Genomic DNA, 16,970 nt, shown 5'->3' with positions numbered 1-16,970 from the left:
CTTTCGTATCATGCAGACGGGGTGGTAGTTGCTTTGTAGTGCTTAGTAGTTTGGTAATAGCAATGAATGGCAACGTGATAATAGTTTTAATGTCCTTGGTAAGAAACTAATGTAACTTTCCTCAATTTTCCCACAGTGACCTAAACTCAAACAGCTCGCAAACACAACAAAATCTTACTTGCAAATTCCACTTTTGCATAAATCCGCGTCACCTTCTTATTAAAAAAATTATTCGAGGAGTTATTTATACCTTTCTGCGGTCGCAATTATTATTACCTTTTTGTTTTTATTTGCTATTGTTAAATGTGTGTTTATCGCTCATTTGCATGGCTCAAAACATGATCGCGCAGCAGCTTGCCTGCTCTAGTAACTTAAAAGGCTCAAGACCCTCTGGGAGCTGGCGCATACGTTTTACGTGTAAACTGTTTTTACTGTTTTTAGCCGCAAATTTAGACTTGAAGAGTTTCTTGACATTTGCAGTGTTTCTTTATAAGTAAATGTAGTTCCAAGAAACATTCTTGATTAAAATAAATGGCTAGATATTTTTTTATTAAATAAAATGTCTGTTAATGAAGTTGATACGAATTTTTGATAACGGTGCATTGTATTGAGAATTTAAATAAACCATTTTATAGGAAATTTAAAAATACAGACCTGAGATATTTTAGATTTTTGTTAACTGTTCTTAATTGATAGATATAAAGCAAAAATTAAATTGTAAGTAGGCAACTTTTAATGCATCCTTCTTCGAATGCGTAGCTAGCTGGAAGAAGATTTATGACGGGTTTAGGACGCACCGCTGGAGGTAACCACCATTGGGGTGACCCACAAGATAATAATTTTATTGCCTTTGTTCAAGACAGAGAAATGTATCGGCACAAATAGGAATTTTAGCGATTTCTCTAATAATGGTATAAAATTAAAGCACATGATTTCGGAATTAATTTTTTTAACAAAATAATTAGGTACCTATAGATTTGCATTACGTTTTTTTTTGTGTAGACACTGCTATCAACGTATCTTATGAGATTTTGAAATACGAGTAATCACGCTCGCTATTTTTTTGAATACTTTTAACAATAAAATTATTCCTGTTTTAAAAAAAATATAAAAAAAGATGATTAAAACTTTGGTACTTAGCTTCGTTCTGTACAGGTTTTGTGATAGAACTACTGAGCTCCCTCACCACGACAAGGTGTCAACCCACTGAGGAAGTTTTTTTTTACTTTTATTGTTCAAATTAAAAATTATAATTATTATTAAAATGCTTATCATCATATTATGTATTTATGTAAAAATCTCTAAAACTTAACTTGAAATATTATTTACAAATCCTTTTTTATTATGCTGCGTAACGGTAAATTGCGACTATGTCTTGAATCAATTATTTCTGGTAACATGGCATTCATATAAAAATTTTCAAGACAATCTATCATTCCTCCGTTCCAATATTTACTATCGTTTTTCTCAATAATACAATATTTTAAATCTGTAGAGGTGTACACTATAAAATAACAAGTTTGGCGATTAGTAATGTGGAGCTGACCTTGTACTTGATGCATGTAATTATCTTTTTCTTTTAAAACTATTTTACTATCATCTTGAGAATCTATTTCTAAGTATTTAATCAATTTTTGTTCTATGGCAGTTTTAATATTTGTGTTTCTTGCGCTAAATGGACATTTAATTTCAACAATAGCATTGAACCCACTAACCCATCTGGTGTTGCACCTAAAAATTTTTTTTCTTTATCAACAAAAAAGCCGCATGAATCTACCTTTATACCTGTGATCTGTTCAAACTTCTCCTTTGCTTTCTCTTCATTATCAATTCCCCACTGTAGTGGTTCGGGTAATTTTTTAAATTTAGATAATCCCACACGATACAAGATATCTTTTACAGCATTCGAGTAGATAACGAATGGGGGGACAACACAACACAACCTTGACCTTGAGTTTGACCCCGCCCATTTTCCCTCTCTTTCTTTCAAGGTCACTCGTTCTCTCTCTTACTTTTTCAAGGCCAACCCCTCCACTTCCCCCACCACTTCAAGGCCAAGACATTATTGGACCTTGATGTTTTCAAGGTCAAGGCCATTCATGCTACTCCCCACTTTTGCAAGGCCAACAACTTCCCTCTTTACTTATCATTCAAGGTCACTGCAGCTAATATATATAAAATTCAATACAAATTCAAAACAGTATCTAATAAGTATTTCTCAATACTAAAGTAGTAAAAAAATGTGGTATCGTTTTACTTGTGAAGGTGTCATAATAGTGGAAGAAACGTGTTTCCACAACCAGTTAGGACACATATCTTTGGAAGGTGGTTGGGAACGTTTCTTTAATAGAGTGGTTGTGTGTGAACAGTGCAGCACTAAGGACATTTCTATTATTAATCCAGATGGGTGGAATAATTCTTTAAGTATTGACATTACTTGTAATGAAGAAGAATTTAAAGAGTTACTTAGAAAATATGGTTTCCTTTGTCATAAGTGTAAAACTCCGTGCTACACAGCTAGCCAAGTGGATCCGGAAAATGCCCAAAAAATTATAGCTATATACCACTAACTTAAATCAGCATAATGGAAGTTGACAATGGTATGTAATATGAGATTGTATGTACTTGTAGAAATTAAGTTTTAAATGTTTTCAGATCCTTACTGCTACATGCTCTTTTGCCTGTCTCCAAAGGACTGTAGTAACAGAAAATTTTTTTTTGTTTGAAATGTGTGAAGATTATGGCAGTGAGATTTCACATTTGTCATCTACATGTGACTTCAGTGTTAAACTACAAGTGTTTTTGGTGTAATACAGTAATAGGACAGAATTCTAAGTTGTGTGGAAATAATTTAATAAACAAAATGACTGTTAAAATATGGTATTTTAGTAGAGAGCGACAAATGATGTTTTATGATTCTGATGACTATGATTCTGACGACTCATCAAGTAGCTGTGATAGTGGTATAGAATGTTAGTTTGTTAATAAGAGTAGAAATTAGATATAAACAACTTGTAACCTTAGATTAAATTAGTATCTAGATTGTTCTTTTGCTGTATGGATAAAAGTAAATAAATGAAGTTATATAATAAACAGACTTGTGATTCTCAACATAGTATTGATTCAACTCTGACAAAGAGAGGTTGGGGTCTAATAAATAAATTAATAAATAAATTACCCATTGAATTACATATACCGGGTTATCAGTTTTGTGGTCCTGGAACCAAATTACAAGAACGAATTGCACTTGGACATAGTGGTAGAAATAAATTAGATCAGGCTTGTAAAGAACACGATATATCGTACGCCAACGAAACTAATTTGCAAAAACGACACGAAGCAGATAAGTTATTATTAAGTAAAGCAGTTGAACGTTTAAAAGCAAAAGACGCATCGTTTGGGGAAAAAGCAGCTGCATTAGCAATTGCTGGTATAATGAAAGGCAAAGTAAAATTCGGAATGGGAGCTAAAAGTAAAAAGGGTAAAAAAAGAAGACAAAAAAACTACGAATTCTAGTTGCTCCTAAATATGGTGGTTTTTTACCATTCCTATTACCACTATTAGGTGCTCTAGGCGCTTTAGGAGGAGGAGCTGCAGGGATAGCGACTGCTGTAAATAAAGCTTCGGTAGATAAAAAAATGTTGGAGGAAACTATGCGGCATAATAAAGCAATGGAAATGAGTAGCGGTAAAGGTGTAGGAAAAACTAAAGGGAAAGGTCTTTACATTGGTCCATATAAATGGTATCAGAAAAAAAACTCCCAGTAAAATTACCACGTCACGCCCTCACTAATATTGAAATAATAAAGTTTGCTCGACTATTACAAATTCCAAATTTTAGAGGTGTATATATGCGTAATAAATTACCGAAACTTATACATTAAAATAAAACAGGAATTATAAATTTAGATGAAGAAAAAAATAGTGGAACTCATTGGACAGCATATGTAAAAAATAAAAAAATATATTATACTTTGATAGTATGGGCAATTTAAAACCTCCAACAGAGATTATCAATTATTTCAAAAGTGATAATGATGGTAATAACATTACATACAATTATGATGGATATCAGAAAATGGGTTCATATAATTGTGGACAATTATGTTTAAAGTTTTTATATAGACACACATGCAAATTATAAGTTTAGTCGAATCAAAGATGCTGTTTGTATTAACAGGAAAATCAGCGATACTAAGTGCTGACTTTAATCCACCGATTGATGTTAGTGATGGTGTCTATGAACTGGGTGTTACAAATTTTGAAGTCTACAACAGTATACCGAATATTGATGAAGAAAATAATAAATTCTTTTTCGGGGATGTCGAATTTAAAATACCGACCGGTTGTTATCAATTAACCGATATAAACAACTATTTACAACATGTAATTGAAAAACAATTCCGTAATGACCTCTTATCTATTACTGCAAACAATAATACATTACATACACATATCAAAGCAACAAAAGATGTTGACTTTACCAAACCAAATACTATCGGACCAGTGTTGGGATTTAATAGTCAAATAGTTCCGAAAAATGTTGGAAAAGATTCGGACAATATTGCAGACATAATGAAACTTAATTCGATTATGATTGAATGTAATATTACAATTGGAAGTTTTAAAAATGGAGAACCTGTACACATAATTTATCAATTTTTTTCAAACGTTCCACCTGGATTTAAAATAGTACAGTCACCAGATCATGTGATTTACCTACCCATTAGTGTTAAAACTATCAGAAATATTACACTTAAAATAATAGATCAAGATGAAAAGTTGGTCAATTTTCAACAAGAGACTGTAACAGTTGGATTACATTTGCAGAAGAAAGAAGAAAATGGGTATTAGTTTTAGAACTGACTCATATAAAAAGCAACAAAAGTGTAGAAAAACAGTTAGTACGAAACGAACCGTGAAACAATTAAGTAATAAAAATAAACTGTTTCTAAAATCATTAGGATTTGAATTATACACATAAAAAATGTTCGATATTGAGAAGGGTATTGAGTGGGATGAAGGTGTGGTAGGTTACAAATTTCAAAGTCATGAGGCATATACAGCCAGATATGAAAACACGGATGAAATTCGAATTCCTTTACAAGAAGATTTGTGTACACTACCATGTGATAGTTTAATTTTAATTGAGGGACAATTGGTTAAAACCGACGCTACAACCAATAAAACTGTACCAGCAACAAAAACCAAGTTTGTAAATAATGGTGTCGCTTTTTTGTTTAGTGAAATACGGTATGAAGTAAGTGGAGTAACTGTAGATACAAACACAAAGCCAGGTATTACAACAACTATGAAAAATCTGGCATCATTAAATCAAAGTGAAAGTCTGAAATTAACAATGTCTGGTTGGGATCTAAATGAAGAAGCCACTAAACCTATAGATGGATATTTTCAAGCATGTATCCCATTAAATCGACTATTAGGATTTGCAGAAGATTATAAAAATATAATGCTAAACATACCGCAAGAGTTAATATTAATTCGTAGTAATAGTGATGTCAATGCATTAATTTGTACAACAAATGAGAAAGCACGAGTTGTAATTGATAAAATTGCATGGCTAGTTCCACATATTGTGCCCGGTTTAAAGGAAGAGGTTAAATTGACAAAAACCATTGAAAAAGATAAAGAAATTGCAGTACCGTACAGAAGCTGGGAACTTCATTCGCTGCCACTCTTTACAAATACTACAAAGTGTAGTTGGCCTGTGAAAATCTCTACAAAATTTGAAACACCTCGTTATATTATCTTTGGCCTTCAAAGCAATAGAGAAGGACAACTTGATAAAAATATGAGTAAATTTGATAGAGGCGATATAACCAATATGAGAGTATTTCTAAATAATGAACGATATCCGTATGAAAATTTAAATATTTCATATAAAAAACACCATTTCGGTATATTATATGAAATGTTTACAAACTTTAGATCCCGATACTATTATACAGATAAAAAAGAAACACACATTACACCTACACAGTTTTTCGACAGTTATCCACTAATCATAATTGATTGTTCAATGCAAAAAACTGGTTTACAAACACAGTCTATTGCACTGAGAATTGAATTTGATACAGACACCGGTATAAGTGAGGGAACCACCGCATATGCATTAGTCATTAGTGATCGAGCCTTTACATATACACCGTTGACAAAATCTGTAAAACAAGTCTAAATTAATATTAATAGTAATGGAGAACGAAGTGATTATAGACGTTCAAGGTTACAAAATTGGAAAAAAGTTTATAGTTAAAGAACTGGCTGCTTTAAGAGGAGACAAACTCGCACACTATGTTTTTCAACCCCCTTTCCCTTCACAACTTTTGAATCCACAACATGAAAAACAAGTAAAATGGTTAATGAAGAATTATCATTGTATTGACTGGAATATGGGACATATTCCATATTGGAAACACGTACAAGTTATAAACAATGTGTTGAAGGATGTTGACAAAATTTACGTAAAAGGAAAAGAAAAAGCCGAATTTTTGAAAAAATATACACATAAACAAGTTATTGAATTTCCACAACAACCAACATTACACGCCGATAAAGTTAAATGCATGTACCATCTGAACGATAAAGCATATTGCAGTCTACATAATGTATTTTTTTTAAAACAAACATTTCGTTGAAAGTGTACAAAACATTGTGTAAATAATCTCAACTCATCAGTCTATTAGTAATCATGGATCAAGAGAGTTGGATAACGTGTCGTAATAATCCAGGACATCGCCTGAAAGTAAAACATCTTCGACGACATTTACGAAGATGTCTTCCACATCGTGAATATTCTTGGAGGAGTTTTGATTGCGGAAATGGGAATTATTTTGATTCAACTTTATCCCATAATACTAATAATGATTATCAACAATCATCGAGAAGCAACTTTGAAAATACAAACTCTTCAAAAAATATTTTTTGTAATGATATGGAATATTAATTGAATTAATTAATTGTAGTATTTATAAATAAATGTTATATATTTATAAACATTTGTATTTTTTTCATAATATTTACCACTCCCTTACACTTTCAATAATCCTTATACACCACCCAAAAAAATTCATTTTATTTATAAAAAAAGAGTTGATTATTGCAGTGGATATGAGTGATTTTTCTCATTTTTTCAATAAATTAAACAGGTTAACGATGTCCTTGAAACAGGCGGTTACACTCCATCCTGTCTACATAGGTCTTCTTTTTACATTTTTTTGTGTCTATATGTTAACCTTGATGGAATACACCAATGTAGTTGCAGTAAGTGCATACAAAGAAGTTGACCTTGACGGGAGCTTTTAACAATTTATAAATGTGCAGAGAGTGCATGCAGAAATTCATTCTGTGTTGTACAGGTAGTCTGTGTACGAAATAATGTGTTCAAATTATTTTGCTAATTTTAAACCGTGCACTCATGGTGACGAGTGTTGTCAGTGTCCCGGTCCCTCAACTAGGACAACTGTAAGTAACCAGTCATCAAAGTTATTATTTAAAGTATTGAAGGGAAAAGTTGCAAATCCCTATCAAAACCGTAGTGGTTTTAATAGGGATAAACCTAGAATCAATATCGTTTCTGATGTAATTATTAGACCTGCTAATTCAAAATTAATCAAAAATGATGAGACACAATTTGAACAATTTGCCAAGTCGTCTTTAAATCAATCTTTGAGGGAAGATTGTCTTGAAGAGGATGTGATTGAATGTAGTCAGTTAAGTGTGAAAGAGAAGCAATTAGCTAATCACGCTGTTGCTAATATTGTTCAAATCGTTGATGAGGATGATGATGATTCTATGGTTATTCCTTCATCACAATCTGATAGTGAATTATCGTTTTCTTTACCATTCACGCAATACCTGGCTCAACATGGTATTGAAAATGATTATTCGGACGACATCTCGTTGACCTTAATAGACCAGTTTATTAACGAAGACGAGGCGGCGTTCAATCCGGTTGTGGATGAAGGAACTTGTCCCATCAATAATTCGATTACCGATGAGTTAAATGTATTTGATAATGATATGGTGGTGGTGGTGGAAGAACCCCCAATCTCTCCCAGTCCACCACTACCACCACAAAGCCCCTTCGTTGAGCCAGTGTTTACCCGCCCCGTTACACTAACATCTCCTGAAGCGGCACCCGCGATATTAACTCAACCCCCTATGATAATATCGCAGGACATCATTGACGCTTTATCGGAGCCTTGGGTTGAGGTGGAAAACATTATCAATGGTAACGTTGAACATCCCCCTCAACCCAATTCACCGATTATTGAGGAAAATGATGTTCTGCCAGAGAGATTGGTGGTGGTAGAGGCCGAAAATAACATCATTCGGTCACCACAACCATCACCACCACCGTCACCCATAATATTATCACAGGGCGTCAATGACATGCAACAACCATCTCTCATTGACGCACTGGCAGAGCCGTGGGTTGAAGAGAGGAGGCAGGGTGAAGAGATGGATGTTGAAAATGACATCATTCAACCCTCTCAATTGTCACCCATTCTAGGGCAAATAAATAATAGGATTGAGAATAGGGTGGAGGGTGGAGACGATGACGACGACGAAGACATCATTCCACCCACTCCCCCTCACTCACGATCAAGGAGGCGTCGGCGCCCTAGAAAGCCTCGTAGACGTTCGCGAAAGTCGCCATTAATATTAATTATTAATAATTATAATATTAATATTAATATTAATGATGTTAATATTAATAATTAATATTAATAAATCCTATTTCCATCCCACACTCATATCAAGTACATTTAATTCGGACGCGATTTTCCAAATTTTAACATCATACTACCTACAACACGATGGCAAGCATGCTGCTCCTCCTCGAGGTCTTGCTGGATACCTATCTCTGAACACAAAAAAATATATATTTATATAGTATAAATAAAAGTCATTCAAAGATAGTAACAGAAGGCAGCAAATTTATAATTAAACTTTGTTAGTAACCTGTTTAATTTATTGATTTATATTTTCATAAGAAAATGCATCACTGTGAAAACTGTAATAAACAATTTACAACCCGTCAATCACGACTACGCCACGAAAAGCTCTATTGTCAAGTGGTCAAAAAACAGGAAAATGGAGGACCGGCCGCCAAGAAACAGAAAATATGTCATTCAACTGGTAAGTTTTAACTAATAGGTACTCTATTTTCAATTATTTTTCTTTTCTAGCTAGCAACAATTATATGTGCGTTACATGTAATCAAGAAATTGCTCCAAAGCTTATTACGGCCCATGAGAGAAGTAGACAGCATAGAAATAATTGTCAAAGTACTCCCTTGGAGGATGGGGTGTTTGCACTCAGCAGTGCATTTAAATCACGCATCGCTTCATATAGGATTTGTGATGAGGGCCATTATATCGATTTAAATGAATTTATGGATAAAATTCACAATAAATTACTTAGACTTATTGTTTCACAAATTGAAAAATTTAGTACAATCAAAATAAATTTGGAATTATTTGGATTGTATACCATTGAGTCAAAAAATATATTTGATGTAAAATCTTTCAATACTACTAACAGAATTGTCACTTTAGGCACGAATATTAGGAATATGTTGCATGACTTTCAAGAAGTTATTAGTCAAAAAATGATGGATTTTTTGGAACGAGATTCAGGTAGTTATATATTGTAAAAATCTTTATAATACAATTATTTTTTTTGCTTCTTTGTTTTAGGCTGGACACTTGTGAAAATCTTACATTTAGAATTAAATGTAAACTATTACAATCCATTGAAAGCTTCGTCGTATATCCCACTACCGCCAAGCGTGAAAATGAAGAGGGCAATAGTTAATGTTCAAAATCAGGATATTCATTGTTTTGGTTGGAGTGTCGTAGCAGCAGTGTGTCTACCTATGGGACCAGAACATTTGCCCAGTTCATATCCACATTGGTCGACACTTTTTAATTTCCAAGGTATTGAATTTCCTGTAAAACTGGATAGTATTGCAAAATTTGAAAGTCAAAATAATGTCTCTATTAATGTTTACGGACTTGAATTACTTTATGTAAACAATAAGGTAAAATTTGAAATTGTGGGACCATTATATTTTACAAACTTTAAGAAACCGGTACACATAAATTTATTATTGTTGAGTGATAACGATGGTAATCAACATTACTGTACAATAACTAATTTGCCACGTTTAGTATCTTCCCAACTCTCAAAACATCATCATTCAAAATATTTCTGTGATGGATGTCTACAATATTTCACAACCCAAGCTTTATTAGATAGACATTCTTCGACTGATTGTGGAAAACTTTATGCTAGAATCCCAAATAATGAATTAATAACAAATAGATTTGGTTATAATGTTCCCGCTAATGTATTAGAATTTCAAAATTATCATCATAAAATGACTATTCCATTTATTGTTTATGCTGATTTCGAATGTTTATTGAAACCTATGAGTACAGTTGCACCAAATCCAAATCAATCATTTTCGATAAAAACTTTTCTCCATCAACCATATTCATGTGCATATTACATTAAATGTTCATATAACGATCAATTATCTAAATTCCAAAGTTTTCGAGGACAGTCATCTGTGGCTGACTTTATTACAGCATTAGAAATAGATTTGATAGAGATTTATAAAAAGTATTTAAGTATTGTACAACCAATGCTTCCATTAACTATTCAAGAAGAGTTTGATTATCTTACAGCAACGGAATGTCATATTTGTCAAAAACCTTTTCAACAGAATGATATTAAAGTAAAAGATCACTGTCATTTAACGGGTCGTTATAGGTCCGCCGCGCACAGTAATTGTAACTTGAATTTTCAAATTCCAAATTTTATTCCGATAGTATTTCATAATTTAACAAATTATGATAGTCACTTATTCATTAAAGAGTTGGCCCTTGAAGAAAGTGAAATTAATATTCTTGGTAAAACTAAAGAGAAATATATTACATTTTCGAAAAAAATTTGTGTAGGCGAATATCTAAATTCAAACAATCGAATAGTCAAGGAGCACTTACACTTGCGTTTTATAGATAGTTTTCAGTTTTTGGCATGTTCATTAGAAAAACTGGCAGCAGCCTTGGATGATGCTCAATGTATGGAAGTAAAACGATACTTTCCCGTTGACAGAGAATTTCAGTTAATTAGACAGAAAGGGGTTTTTCCATATTCATTTATCGATGATTTTTCTAAATTAGATCTCACGGAATTACCACAAAAAATTGATTTTTACGATAAACTTCGCGATGAGCATATTTCTGAAGATGATTATCAACGAGCTAATACCGTATGGAATACATTCCATTGTCAGACTCTAGGCGAATATTCTGATCTCTATTTAAAAAGTGATATTTTGCTATTAGCTGATGTCTTTGAGAATTTTCGAAACATGTGCCTTAAGCATTATGAACTTGATCCAGCACATTACGTGACAGCACCATCTCTTAGTTGGAATGCTATGCTTAAATTTACCCATGTAAAATTAGAATTATTGACTGATATAGATATGTTGCATTTTTTCAAAAAAGGGATTCGTGGGGGAGTTAGTACATGTGTTAAACGAGCGGCTCAAGCAAATAATAAATTTCTTCCAAATTATGACCCTTCGAAACCGACATCATACATTTTATACCTCGATGCAACAAATCTCTATGGTTGGGCTATGAGTGAAGTACTCCCTTTAGGTGGATTTACTTGGCTAACGCAAGACGAAATTAATTCACTTAGTATTATGGATTTGACTGATACCACACCTGAAGGTTATGTCCTTGAAGTAGATATCTCTTATCCTCATCATTTACACAACTCTCATAATGATATGCCATTTCTACCTGAAAATTTAATTCCACCAAACGGAAAATGTGCTAAACTCATTCCAAATCTATGTGCTAAAACAAACTACATAATACACTATCGAAATTTAAAACAAGCTCTACAAAATGGACTAGAATTGACAAAAATTCATAGAGTACTAAAATTCAATCAATCGTCATGGCTCAAACCATATATTGATTTAAATACGAAATTACGAAATCAGACTAAAGATAAGTTTGAAAAAGATTTATTTAAACTCATGAATAATAGTGTGTATGGAAAAACCATGGAAAATGTCGATAATCGGGTAGATATTAAACTGGCTACACATTGGAAAAAGAACGGTCACAAGTATGGAGCAGAGACATGGATAGCCAAACCACAATTTAAAAATTGTTCTATTTTTACTGAAAATTTAGTTGCAATAGAAATGAATAAAGTTCAAGTAACGTATGATAAACCTATTTATGTAGGATTCAGTATATTGGAAATTTCAAAAACTTTAATGTATGACTTTTTTTATAATTTCCTTAAAGTTAAGTATGGAAATAATGTACAGCTTTTGTATACGGATACGGATTCATTAATTTTAGAAATTTATACGGAAAACGTATATAATGATATTAAGCAGAATATTGATCGGTTTGATACTTCAAATTATCCCGAGAATAATATTCATGATATTCCTAAAACTGTGTCTATTATCGGTAAAATGAAAGATGAGTATGCTGGTGTACCAATTGTACTACTTTATGGCACCGGTGCCAAAGCATATTGTGTGCAAACAGTGAATGATTTAATTAAAAAGGCTAAAGGTGTAAGTAAACATGTAATTGATAAATCTCTAACACTGTTACAATATCGGGCAATTGCAACAAATCCTTCATCTTCATCAGTTTTCTGTGTTATGAACGTTTTCAAATCTTATTTACATAATATGTATACCGAATTAAGGAATAAAATAGCACTGTCTAATTTCGATGATAAACGATACATTTTAGGTAATTCAATTGACACATTAGCCTGGGGACATTACGATATTGATAGAGATCGAAATTTAGATTCTCTAATTAGAGAATTGCAAAAATATGTGGAACCCACTGATTGAATTTTACCTTATTGTAGATATGTAACGATATGTAACCATTTATTTATACTACATAGTTATTATTATTATTATTATGTATTTATAATTGATGTAATGTGTAAAGTATTTTTATTTGTATTTTGTAAGTCAACAATGAAACTTGTGCAACAAAAAGATTTATTAAAAATTTCTAATCACGACTATTCAGTTTGTGTACCCTATCAACACTTTCCTAAACATAATACTTTATTCAATAATAGTGTAAAAAGAGGACTAGTGGTTGGACGTTCTGGATGTGGAAAAACAAATGTGATATTAAGTCTTTTGCTGCATCCTAATGGATTACGCTTCACAGACATTTACTTATTTTCAAAAACCCTACAACAACCAAAATATCAATTTTTAAAATCGGTTCTGGCACCTCTCGATAAAGTCGGTTACTATGAATATGAAGATGGTGCCGAAATTCCTCCTCCTAAAGAAATCAAACCCTATTCCATAATAATATTTGATGATGTAGTAACTTGTAACCAAAATATAATACGTGATTATTTTTGCTTTGGTAGGCATTATAATATCGATTGTATATTTATTAGCCAAACGTATTCTTCCATTCAGAAACAATTAATTCGTGATAATGCTAATTTCATAATTATCTTTCCTCAGGATGTATTAAATTTAAAACATATTTTTAATGATCACGTTGGTACAGATATGTCATTTGAAACCTTTCAGAAAATGTGTTCACAGTGTTGGCAAAAACCGTATGGATTTGTTACTATTGATAAGGATGCTGAACAAGACAATGGGCGTTATCGTAACGGTTTTGATCAGTTCATTAAAATATAAATGTAAATGTTTGTCAAAGATTTATTTATTAGTCGACGATCGACATGGATAAACGTTTAGCTTTAGAGCTGGATAAGGCAAGACGACACGTTAAACAAAAAGTACGATCATTATCTTCACACATTGCAAGTTCGCAAAGACGTTTCGCAACCCACATTCAACCTCTAACCGATCCAATAAAAAGTTTAATTTCTGAAATTAAACATGAACGCGAAGTTGTCCCAAAACAGGAAAAAATATCAATTCATCATAAGGTCAAACAACCGGAGGCGAAGCGACTTTTTGAGTCAACGACTACAAGCCGTAGTACTACATCGCTCGATCCACGTTTCAGTTTAATGCGACAACATGCGGCTGCTAGCACACCCAGAGAGGAGGGAGAGTCACTCAAGAACGTGACCATTGGAAAGTTACAAGAAACATTAATAAATTTGTCAAAAACCGATGCATTTCGCCATTTTCTTAAACAATGGACCGGTTTACCTCGACAGTACATTGAAGATATGATTATTGACACAGAAAACAAATTTGATCATCAATATGGTGTGAGACATGGAACCGAGGCAAATAAATTTTTTATTGGCAATTCTGAAATTGATTTCAAAGACGATCATGTAATCGTTCAAAATGTAGCTTATCCTGATACACCTGGATTATATGAATTATTATTTAAAAAAAATCCAACTAATTATACTCAATCAGATTTAGAAACTTATCGAAATATTGTCATTCGAACCAATGCAGACAGAAAAAACTATAAACCAAATGCACAAATTCTGGGTAATGTAGGGAACAAATATAAAACAATTATTCGACATTTCTCGAGACAGCCACTACCGCTTCAGGAACACCGTGCATCTCAGTCGCCGCCATTTTACAGTGATACTGAAGAAAGCCTTGATGCCGATCAAGGTCAATCGACTCCTGTCCAGCAACGAAGCCGCTGTAGTAGTCTTTCAATTCTCGTACCACCAGCACGTAAACAGTATCCGCGACTTCGCAACATACCTGCAATACAACGATTGCAGGCTCAAGGTCATGAACAATCAACTCCGACAAGTAGTATCCAACCAATATCAAAAAGAGTTAAGGGTGGTGGTATTCTTCGCACATTGGCTTTAACAGATAAAAATTTAGAATTTGTTCCCTACAAAAATCCCAACACACTCGTAAATAGACTACGTCTTTTATTATCATCGACAGTAGCTGGTAATAATAATCATATGAATGAAATCAATCGCATCATAACAGAATTGCGTGAATCGAAAATAATTCGTTAATAATTTAGAGACGACTTGTATATATTGCAAACACATTATATTTTATAGTTAGTATTTCTACATACTTTATTCATTCAATAGACAAGAATATGACATTAGATAAATTTGGTGAACACATTAGTGAACACAGAATTCGGACAACTTTACAACGTGTCAAATCTTTCTCATATACCACAATCTCACTCTTTGGGACACTGGATCCAGCTAAAAAACTTTTTGTATTATTTAATATTGGTACGAATTATATTTTCCCATTAAAAGAAGCAACGATTACGTCTGTACATGGTAGTCCATCGAGCGGGTGGATTGCATTAATTAATTCGAAACAAACTACGAATTTAATTGGTCAAATTTTACATGAAGGTGACAAACTATCATTTAAATATGGACCCAAAACATCAGAAGCTAAACCGATATATATAGAAATAGTTTTAAAAGTACCAATCCACCATGAAGCGTAGTGATTTAAATATTAAGCGTCAAGTTGTTAATGAACTACATGCACCGGCGAGAGTGAACTTTAAAAGACGACGTGTGATAGTGAAAGGTTTAAATGATTTATTGCAACTCGATCTGGTTGAAATGATACCATATTCACGCGTCAATAAAGGCTTTAAGTATATCTTAATGGTTATCAATGTTTTTTCTAAATTTGTATGGGCTGTTCCATTAAAGAATAAGTCGGCTTTAAGTGTTGTAAATGCAATTAGTGAAATTTTAAAAACTCGACGTAACGTTCCTAAAAACATTCAAACAGATCTGGGAAAGGAGTTTTACAATAAACATTTTCAACAATTAATGAATAAATACAAAATTAATCACTACAGTTCTTATTCGAATTTAAAAAGTAATGTCGTCGAGCGCGTGAATCGAACAATCAAGGGAATGATGTATAAAGAATTTTCGGTGCAAGGTCACTACAACTGGATAAACATTTTACCTGGCATAATAAAAAAATACAATAATACCAGACATAGGACTACTAGTTTAAAACCGATTTCAATAAATAAGAAAAACGAACGCAAAGTTTTGGATCAAGTTTATAGTCATCTTAAAACAATGGACATTTATAAACCCAAATTTAAAGTTGGTGATTTTGTTCGAATTAGTAAACATCGACATCTTTTTAAGAAAGGGTACACCCCAAATTGGAGTAATGAAGTATTTACAGTTTCGAAGATTCAAAATACTAATCCTAGAACTTATTTGCTACAAGATGTTTCTGGAGAAACAATACGAGGAGGTTTCTACACTGAAGAATTACAAAAAGTTAAATATCCGAATGTATATCTCGTTGAGAAAGTTTTACGAAAGAAAGGTAACCGTTTATTATATATTAAATATAGTGGACGTGGATCTCGTAATAACTCATCAATTTTCTCCTCAGTCAAATAATCACTTATTCTTCTCGGCAGAAACACTGCATAATTGTCCGACTCAACAAGCACTGAATTTCCGAACAGAGACTTTGTGCGTCTAATATTATGTATGCGGAATCTTGTGTTCAACTCTAGCTCACCAGCTTTTAAAATGGGCTTCTGTCCGCATCGAGCGATTCGATTCAATACATCCATGACCCAGCAGCGAATACTCTTAGACATTAACACAGATATATGCACTTTTTTATATTCTTATTTCTCGGAGGATTAAATCAGTACTGACTGCTATCAAACTTGTACTAAATTCTATATATTAACTATACCCCCACTTTTTAACCTTGAATGAAAATGCACCAATATTGTGGCCTTGAAAAAGTGAAATAATGAGAAAAAGTGAGATGAAAACATCAAAGATAAAGAGGGAATGAGTGGTCTTGAAACAGGGAGCGACTCTGCTTGCTGGTCACACTTACTTGTATTAGTAGGTTGAAATAGGTGTACATAAAAACATGTAGCTTTTTTTTTACAACTTTTATTTTTTTATACA

At 32.8% G+C, this 16,970-nt stretch overlaps 1 long non-coding RNA gene across 1 annotated transcript; it reads left to right on the top strand.

Annotated features, from left to right (window-relative positions):
- Positions 1-8,818: 8,818 nt before the first annotated feature.
- LOC135265452 (uncharacterized) lies at positions 8,819-13,115 on the top strand. The gene is made up of 3 exons (XR_010333121.1): positions 8,819-9,161; positions 9,212-9,661; positions 9,722-13,115. It is a non-coding gene; the product is annotated as an uncharacterized LOC135265452 (long non-coding RNA).
- The last annotated feature ends 3,855 nt before the right edge of the window (positions 13,116-16,970 follow it).

Source organism: Tribolium castaneum, chromosome 2, assembly GCF_031307605.1.
Source record: "Tribolium castaneum strain GA2 chromosome 2, icTriCast1.1, whole genome shotgun sequence".
Taxonomy (NCBI): Eukaryota; Metazoa; Arthropoda; class Insecta; order Coleoptera; family Tenebrionidae; genus Tribolium; species Tribolium castaneum.
This window is presented reverse-complemented; position numbering and strand designations above follow the sequence as displayed.